We start from the raw sequence: 8711 nt of genomic DNA on the forward strand, positions 1-8711 counted from the left end.
CTAATTGAACCGGTGAATTCAATTAGCATACAATGGAGATGGGGAATTGAAAGCACGCCTTTTGGAGAATTATGCAGAATTATAGGGAAATAGAACTGGAATTATACAGATGAGATGGGTGTCTTAAATTCGGTTCTAGACATACTAATAATTCCCTGCCCTTCCACTTTACTTGTTAACCTTTGGAGCCAATGGCATGACCTTTACTTTTGCCAACACCCCTGTGACGAGTGAGTTCTTTTGGCGTCAATGTGAAGGGCAAATCTCCATAGCTATATTTCACAATGAATATGGAAAACCCAATCACAATTGAAGAGAATACAATACCTCAATTCACAATATTCACCAAAAAAACAAAGCCATTTAATCTTGAAGAGAAGGGATTCAGCTCATTTAATCGAGCTCAGCAGTAGCTTCAAACTGTTATTCTAACAGATTAGAGTAAGTCCTAATTTATACAACATGCTTTTTAATCTAATGTGTCTACATCAAAAATTACAAAAATTACATAATTTATACAACGTGCTTTTTACATTACATTTATCCAAACCAAGCAAACAATATTACAAAGGTGATAATCCAGTACAAATACAATAACTTTCGCTTTTCCTTTTTCAGATTCTTCGCTATCTCTCTCACTTTTTCTTCCCTTTTCCGAACGGCATACTCGCGGCATAATACATCATCCCATGTATTACGCCGCGAGTTCTATTTTAATAACATGTTCTCCACTAACAACTGAAAAATATCCGCCCATACGAAGAATTCACACCTCGCATCTTCCTGCACACAATACGAACTCCCAAATTAATATGACACAAAGTACAACCCGCAACAGCAAATCAATTAGTTTAATATGACAAATATTAAGTTGCTTTACCGTATTATATTTGGGGCAGGCAAAAAATCTCCTTCCTGGATTTTTCTTAGTGTAGGACGTCTTTAGTGGCGTTTTCAAACCACACCAACAAGTTGGTGACTCCATCACAAAATCATTATCTAAAGATGATGATTGAGAAGATGCCATAGTGATTCTGTCAAAGGAAAGACAACTACAAACACAAGAGTCTGTCTCATATGAACAAAATTGAATACATAGTAATATTGCCTAGTGAATGTCTGATTAACTAAGACCATCATCAAATTTAAACATAACTTGATTTCAAGTAACCCAACACTAGCAGCTCATTATCATGTTTATGACAATAACCACACACTTCCATTCAAGGATACAATATTTATAAAGTTAAAATAATTAATGATGTAGTTAGTCATGGTAAATGTATATCTAAGTACACATTAGTGTTCCCAAATGGATAAAGATGCCAAAAAGAATACAGATTTGGATATTCAAGTTGCAGGGTTCAGTTTTCAGCTAGGAAAGTCCAGTTAATTGCAACATGATTGGCCGTTTATTATTATTTATTTGTATGGTTCTATATACAAGTACAAGTAGAGAAGATTAATTTTGAGTCATGGAGAAAAAATAAAGTTTCAGGAAAAGAACAATCACAACACAAGCAAAGAAAGGTGAGTCTAAATAGACATGCATTTAAAATGTGCCACTTAATAGATTTGGTTAAAGAGACAAAATTTAAGAAGATGAGTTTTACTCATATCTCATTTCTAGGTTACTTTCACTGCAATAGCCTTATTGTGATGGCATTGCTACTCAAACCTTGGAGAGTGCAATAATTTTTTTTCTTCGGTAAGGGGGTTTAACTACACTAATAGAAAGCCATAGTCTAATTTTCTATTAACTAGTGTCAATAAAGTACAACCACATGCATGGTCTATTTCAAAGTAATCAAACCCAACCTAGGTAAGTGAAGAGAATATGCATTTTATTCTAATGAGAGTTGGACATATTGCTGAAGATACTCAAGAAGCTTGTCTTGTTTTGATGACTCTCGAACCCTTGCAAAGCTCTCAGCTAGTTTGTTTCCCTATGCTTGCAAATATATATATATATATATATACACACACACACATATATTCTCAGATCATCTCTGGAAAATGTCAAGTAGATTATGCCTTGACATTTTTTTTACTAAAGAGGAAAAAATAATAAGGGTAAGTTATATTGGATGAGCGAGTTTGGCTCCAAGGAAAGGGGGGGTTGAGGCTGGAAAGATGAACTGGAATTTACATATATCATACATACATAAATTATGGTCTTTTTTGGTAAGATGGCTGATCTGTAGCCGATGGAAAAATTGTTTCTCAAATTTGTTTAACCTGATATAAGACATTAACACATGGAAGTCCACTATTGTACAAACCCTTTCTAATAATCTCTTTCAAGCTTCATCACGGATTCTTAAAACCTGTGCTAATATGCTTGCCTAGATAAATCTCAGACTGGAATGTGTTTATAATTGGTTAAAGAGACAGTTTCTTCTTTAAGTTTCATATTGTTTGCCCAGTTTGACACATTACTGCTATTGAGGATTTCTCTGCTTGTTCATATATTTGACCAGTAAACCTACAGCTCATATAACTAAACCCTAGAGGAAAAAAAATGCTGTAAACACAGAGAAAAAAAAATAATCATATGACTAAACCCTAGAATCAGATAGGAAAAAAACATAATACATGAAAAAGCTTCAGGAATATTATTTACAAGAAACTGTACATTACCCCTCCCGCAGCTCTGGGCTTCGTGTCGGTGGATTGAGGGCTTCAATCTGAGTGTGTCGAACACAGAGAGAGAGAAGAAGAAGAAACCTTAGCGAATAAGTGTAAATCTTAGAGAAGGAGAAGACGAAGAAGAAGATATAACCTGCGAGGAGCTCGGCCTTCGGGGAGGAACTCAAAATCACGGGACAGGGCCTCCCTTAGGGCAGAGGAGTCTCGGGGTGGGGGGGAGAATAAGGAAAGAGAAGGGATGGGAGACAAAACAGGAGGGAGGAAACGCGGGGGGTTGGGGGAGAGTGAATCTTGAAGACGAAAGGGCAATCTCGCGTCTGGGGGGCTCGGGGAAACGACGCGGTAGGGTTGGGGGAGAGGAACCAATGTTGAAGACGAACCAATGTTGGGGGGAGGGGGGGGCTCGGACACGTCATGTGTGTAAATGAGTGCAGCAAACAGTGGATGTATAATAGACTTTCCGATAAATGAATGTAATTCACTAATTGAGATATAGTTGATTCTTTTATGGTGTATGGAATCTTGTATGCACTAGAAGGCACGCCCAACAACAAAAGCTGAGTGGCACAGTAGAAGGGTCCATGGGGAATTTACAACAATCATTAAATATCTGATCTTATACATTTTAAGGCTCCTCTACCTTCAATAGCTCCTAGAGTTCGTCTGTACGTTGTTGTAGTCGGTTCTTCCCCTAATGTGTTGAATTCATTATTAGGACCCACCAGCTCTTCAAATAGAACGTACACTTTCACATAATTAAATGCTTTGCAATAAACTCTTGAATTCTGTGTATACTAGGATTTTCATATGATATTGTCGAGTGAAAAACTTCCAGATAGATGGGTTTCAAATCCAATTTTACGCCTAGTCAATAGATGGACGACACGTAAGCACTTCAAAAAAATGAAAGTCAAACCTGCGTCCACCCAATTTCGCTCTCCCTCCCTCTGAATCTCTCTTCCTAACCCATCTCTGCACTCAAACTTTTCTCAAAAAAATAAAAAAACCCCTCCACGACTCACAATGACGAACCAAGTAAAAGGAATACTCATGCCGGAACGCCCACCACGACTCACAACGGAAGCCCCACTAGACGCGACGCCCACCACCAGCACCCGTCTTCAAAGCCGACAAAATGTAAACTCTGAGAAAATGGGGGCATTGTTTGAATTTCGATTTCCTTTTTTATTCATTTTCCTCTCTGTTAATTAGCTTTCTATCTCAACTGGGTTTCTGGTATTCCTCCCTAGTAGGTAAACTCTGCATCCCTAGTACAATTCTTTGTTCGAATTTCAGATTCTCTACATTAGAAATGAGATCAGGGTTTTTTTCTTAATCTAATTTGGGCACCTCTCTAATTTGTTCGAATATAACTGTATATACATCATATTTTTACTTAATCTTCATCAATTACATTACTGCATTTTTAATATGAGAAGATTTTTAATATTTTTGCTTAAACTTCATCAATTACATCATATTTCTAGTATTACACTTGTTAGTGTTTGTGATTCCACTTGTGATGTTTGCTGGCGTTGGAAACTATTACGATTATGTTGGCAGTTTTATTTAGAAAGCCTGCATTTGGACATGGCTTAATCTTCATCAATTACATTACATTGATGCTACTATTGATGATCAAAAGATGTTTGTTGGACTGTGAGTAATTATCAAAGATTGGGAAGGCCAGATTGTGGCAGCTTATAGTGGTCAAGTATAGTTAGTATCAAATTCTACAATGGCTGAGAGTTTAGCTTTGAGGAAAGCTGTGCAATTGTGTTATGATTTAGGCCTTAATAAGGTGCAATTTGAAGGAAATTCTCAAGTAATTGTGAATTCTGTAAATAAAGATGAAGAACTTTGGACTTGGTATGGGCAAGTGCTAGCGGATGTCAAGCAGTTTTTCAAACTTATGTTACATTGGAAAGCATCTTTTATCCGTAGGTCTAGTAATGGGGTAGCTCATTTATTAGCCAAACAAGTTTTATCTATGGATGGTTGTAAAATTTGGGTAGAAGAGGGTCCTTCTGTGATAGAGGACTTCTGAAATGCCTTGTATATGACTGTTTGAAGTAATGAAATGTGTTGCAGTTTATTAAAAAAAAAAAATTACATTACTGCATTTTTAATATGAGAAGATTTGATTTCATATTTTTACTATGGCTCTCTGGCTCTTGATTCTCTGTATAAAGATAATTTTAAAATGCAAATGCAGTGGTTAAAATTCTTCTCTGGCTCTTGGTTCAGCTGTAAAAAGATTAAGTAGAGTTTTTGGATCAGTGAATGTGGGTCATTCCACTTGTTAGTGTTTGTGATTCCATTTGTGATGTTTCCTAGTGTTTGTGATTCCACTTGCTATTTCTAGTTTAGCAATCCTATCCGTCCTTAATAATGAAACAGTAAATTGCTGCATTAAGATAGGATGACAGAACCTGTAAAAATAACAGGTGGCAGAACCCACTAAATTGTTCATATCTTATGGTCTTAGTATAAACCTAACATGATTAATCAAAAGGACAAATTAATAACTGTTTAAGGTAGAATTTCAGAGAAATTGTTTGAGGTAGACTTTTAGGTAGTCACATTAGCAACTCTATGGGCATCAGGAACTGTTTGAGATAAACCCCATATGAACAGTTTAGTGTTTATTTATTTACCTAACATTTCATAATCAAAAGTGTCTATATATTTTTATTCACTTTTTCTGCAGCAATATGGAAAGTAGTGGAGAAGACACAATATCTAGCTTACAGTCTATGAGAGCAGGAGATGATGTGATATCAGGACAAAAACCGATATGTTATTGCGGTATTTTCTCAAAAAATGAGGACGTCGGGCAACCCAAGAAGTTTTGGTTGGCGATTTTTCAATTGTCCAAATTATAAGGATAAAAAACAGTGTGATTTTTTCGAATGGGTTGATCTTGTAATGGAACAACCAGATTGTTGTAAATGAACATTGGAATTAACACAATGAAGAAATGAGAGAATAGCAGTTGAATGTGCAAGAATTGAACACATAAAATTCCAATCGGTGAAGAAGAAGTACAAATGTGTCTTGATTGTATCTTGGATTCTATTTATTGCGTTATTTCATACTCTGAAGTTTTATGAACCTTCATGCTCTATAAATCGTTTAATGCTACATTAAGATGTACTTGGCTTATCAGGACAAGTTGTATTTATTTTTTGGATTAGTTTTTGTAAAAGACTATATTTTATGGGATTAGTAAACGTGGGTTATTGAAATTAATAGACTATTTTTTGGATAAGTTTTCAGATGCTTTTTGCATTTTTTGGAAATGTTGGTATGAACTCAAGAAACAGGGTGTATGAAAAGATTAATAGTACGATATTATGTAATAGATTAATAGAAGCATATGTTCGTATCGGAATCACTAGGTTGTATGAAAAGATTAAGAGAACATAGGAAGGTGCCATTTCTTCGTTCAAATTCTGCATTATAGCCAACATACAGCCAACTTACAACCAACATATGGTTACAAAAAATATCATGTCTATATATAGCTAACATATGGCTACAAAAAATGTCATGGCTACATACAACCAATATTGTACTACAAAAAATATTGAATGGCTACAAAATATTGTCTACAAAAGATTCATCATTAATTCTCTTCCGAAAAGTGAAAACTCCACGATACTCCATACTTCTCATCTTGTGATGCAGTTGGGAATTGCATATTCCTACAAACCAAGAAAAATTTTCACGAAAGGATAACAATAAATGATCAAATCAAATATTTAAATATAAAATAAATAAGATAAGATTAATATTAATACATATCAAATGTTGTTGACATAGCGGCCAAGTCTGGAGGTAATATAGTTGAACTTGGTTTGTCCATACCACTATAAAAAAAAAGATTTCATCAAGTAAAAAGATTCACACAAGGAACATACAACATAATTAGAAACATAATTAAATCATTGCAAGCACCTATGTGATGGATATTTTGTTCTAACATGCCCTTTCTGTGTACAAATGATGCATCATCGCTTCTTTCTTGGCACATTTTCTTTTTGATTCTTTTGTCATAATATTTTGGGTCTTTCTTTAGAAACAATGATTGAGAGGTCTTGCAATTAAAAGTTTAAAACTATTTGGCTCTGGAGTGCATGTCCCTTCGTGTTATTTATTGTGTCGTCATCATCATCACTCATCAAGAGAAGCTCTTGATGAATAGTCTCTACTCTCTGTGAAACATGCCCATATTTCTTAATAGAAAGTGACCCCATCTCAACAACTATGTAAAATTGTCTTATCAAACATTGTTTTTTTATCAAATGTAGTTGGGATTGTCTCCAATGGCCCCTCATCGACACATATCCCATATACCATGCGACTTTTTGCATTGATCGTCCACCTCTTTAATGCATATAATTGCAGTACAAGGTTCAAAATAATTTTTCTTGTCAAAACTTGTAAGATGTGCCGGCATAGAAAGCTAATAACTTCAAACTTAAGACATGTGCAAGACACAACATTTTTATCGTTCTCAAGTATTGCTTCATATGCCGTCTTTTCTTTCCCAGGAATGACCACCAAATATATTTTCCTTCCATATTACTCACATGTTTTATGTGCCTTGAACCGTTGGCTACTAAATAACACTTATTGAAAGATTAAAAAATATTTTCTTGGTATAGAACTTGGTCACTTCCTCTTCAATACTATAAAAAGCTTTCATAATTGGCCTCGATGTTTTTATCTTCACATTTTTCTCTTTCTTATTTAGATAACGAGCATTCAAAACTTCATCATATTGATGGACGAAGTCACTTACCATCGTACTTGAACAAACATAGTTTTTACAAAACTTATTCGTACTCTCATTTCGTTGAGTTGTGGACATTCAGGGCAAAATGTAGATCTCAAATAAGCGGGCACCCACTTTTCTCTCTTGACATAAATAGTTTGCAACCAACTATTTTCTTCTAACTTGTGCTTCACTAACATTTCAGTCCACTCAAACTTAAACTCCTCAATAGTTATCGTGTCATGAATACAGTGGTTAAAATCATATTTAAATTGTGGATATTTGTTATAAACATGAGCTAAATATTCGAGGACTTTTTGTAGGATATGCCATAAATGCAATTTGTGAGTTGTATCGGGCAATACCTTCACAATGGTCGTAGCTATTGACTTGTCATCATCAGTTAATATTATAGAGAGAGCACGACCAAGCATCGCTTCCAGCCATGTTTTCAATAACCATGTGTAAGATTCGGCTGTCTTATTTATCAATAACGCACATCCAAACATCACAGATTGATGATGATGGTTAACTCCAGTGAGTGGAACAAAGGGCATCTTGTAGCGATTTATTAGGTACGTAGCATTAAACGTAACGACATTTCCAAAATATTGATGTGCAGCTCTTGATCTACCATCTGCCCAAAAATAATTTCCCATCAACTCATCTGCATTAACTTGGATCGAATATACAAAGCCTGGATTATTACGTTCGCTTTCCAAAAAGTACTCATATAACTTTTGTGCATCTCACTCTTCAAGAACTTGCTTCCTTTGATTGCCCAAATAATTATGAATGTCCTTAGAAATGTAACCAACATTATAATCACCACCGTGCTCCTTACTCAACACGTACATTATTTTCTATGTTGGTATCTCCGACTCATTTAGCATGTCTATTAAGTTTTTTTTGTGCCGGTGTCACCTGTTTATGCCCACAAAGCAAATTTGTACTCCTAGGTGTCAACAACTCATGATTATGTTGGAGTACAAATTTGGACACAACCCATTTGTCTCCATTATTTTTTATTGTCATCATCGCCTTACAAGCACACCTTGTTTTTGGAGTCTCGGGTCTTGCTCTCTTGTTAAGTTTATGATTATACTGACGAAATCATTCTTTCGAACACACATACTCTATACCAATTAATGATTTGTATATACCTGATAACCGAGTATGATTTGTTCAAATGCTAAAACTAGTTCACCTAGAACTTTATAACAACTAAGTGCATCCTCTACATCGTTAAACTATAGCCCCACATATGGCTCCAAATATGAAG

The 8711-nt window shown here is 35.2% G+C and overlaps 2 long non-coding RNA genes across 5 annotated transcripts; one reads left to right on the forward strand and one right to left on the reverse strand.

Annotated features, from left to right (window-relative positions):
- Window positions 1-498: 498 nt before the first annotated feature.
- LOC121254378 lies at window positions 499-2803 on the reverse strand. Of its 4 annotated transcripts, none has more exons than XR_005938617.1 (4): window positions 2783-2803; window positions 2636-2687; window positions 881-1052; window positions 499-783 (listed from the first exon to the last, which is right to left on the reverse strand). It is a non-coding gene; the product is annotated as an uncharacterized LOC121254378 (long non-coding RNA). The 4 variants fall into 4 exon arrangements; XR_005938618.1 differs by having other exon boundaries at window positions 2641-2727; XR_005938616.1 differs by having other exon boundaries at window positions 2636-2727.
- Window positions 2804-3452: 649 nt separating this feature from the next.
- LOC121254392 lies at window positions 3453-5713 on the forward strand. The gene is made up of 2 exons (XR_005938621.1): window positions 3453-3902; window positions 5360-5713. It is a non-coding gene; the product is annotated as an uncharacterized LOC121254392 (long non-coding RNA).
- The last annotated feature ends 2998 nt before the right edge of the window (window positions 5714-8711 follow it).

Source organism: Juglans microcarpa x Juglans regia, chromosome 1D, assembly GCF_004785595.1.
Source record: "Juglans microcarpa x Juglans regia isolate MS1-56 chromosome 1D, Jm3101_v1.0, whole genome shotgun sequence".
NCBI classification, from domain to species: domain Eukaryota; kingdom Viridiplantae; phylum Streptophyta; class Magnoliopsida; order Fagales; family Juglandaceae; genus Juglans; species Juglans microcarpa x Juglans regia.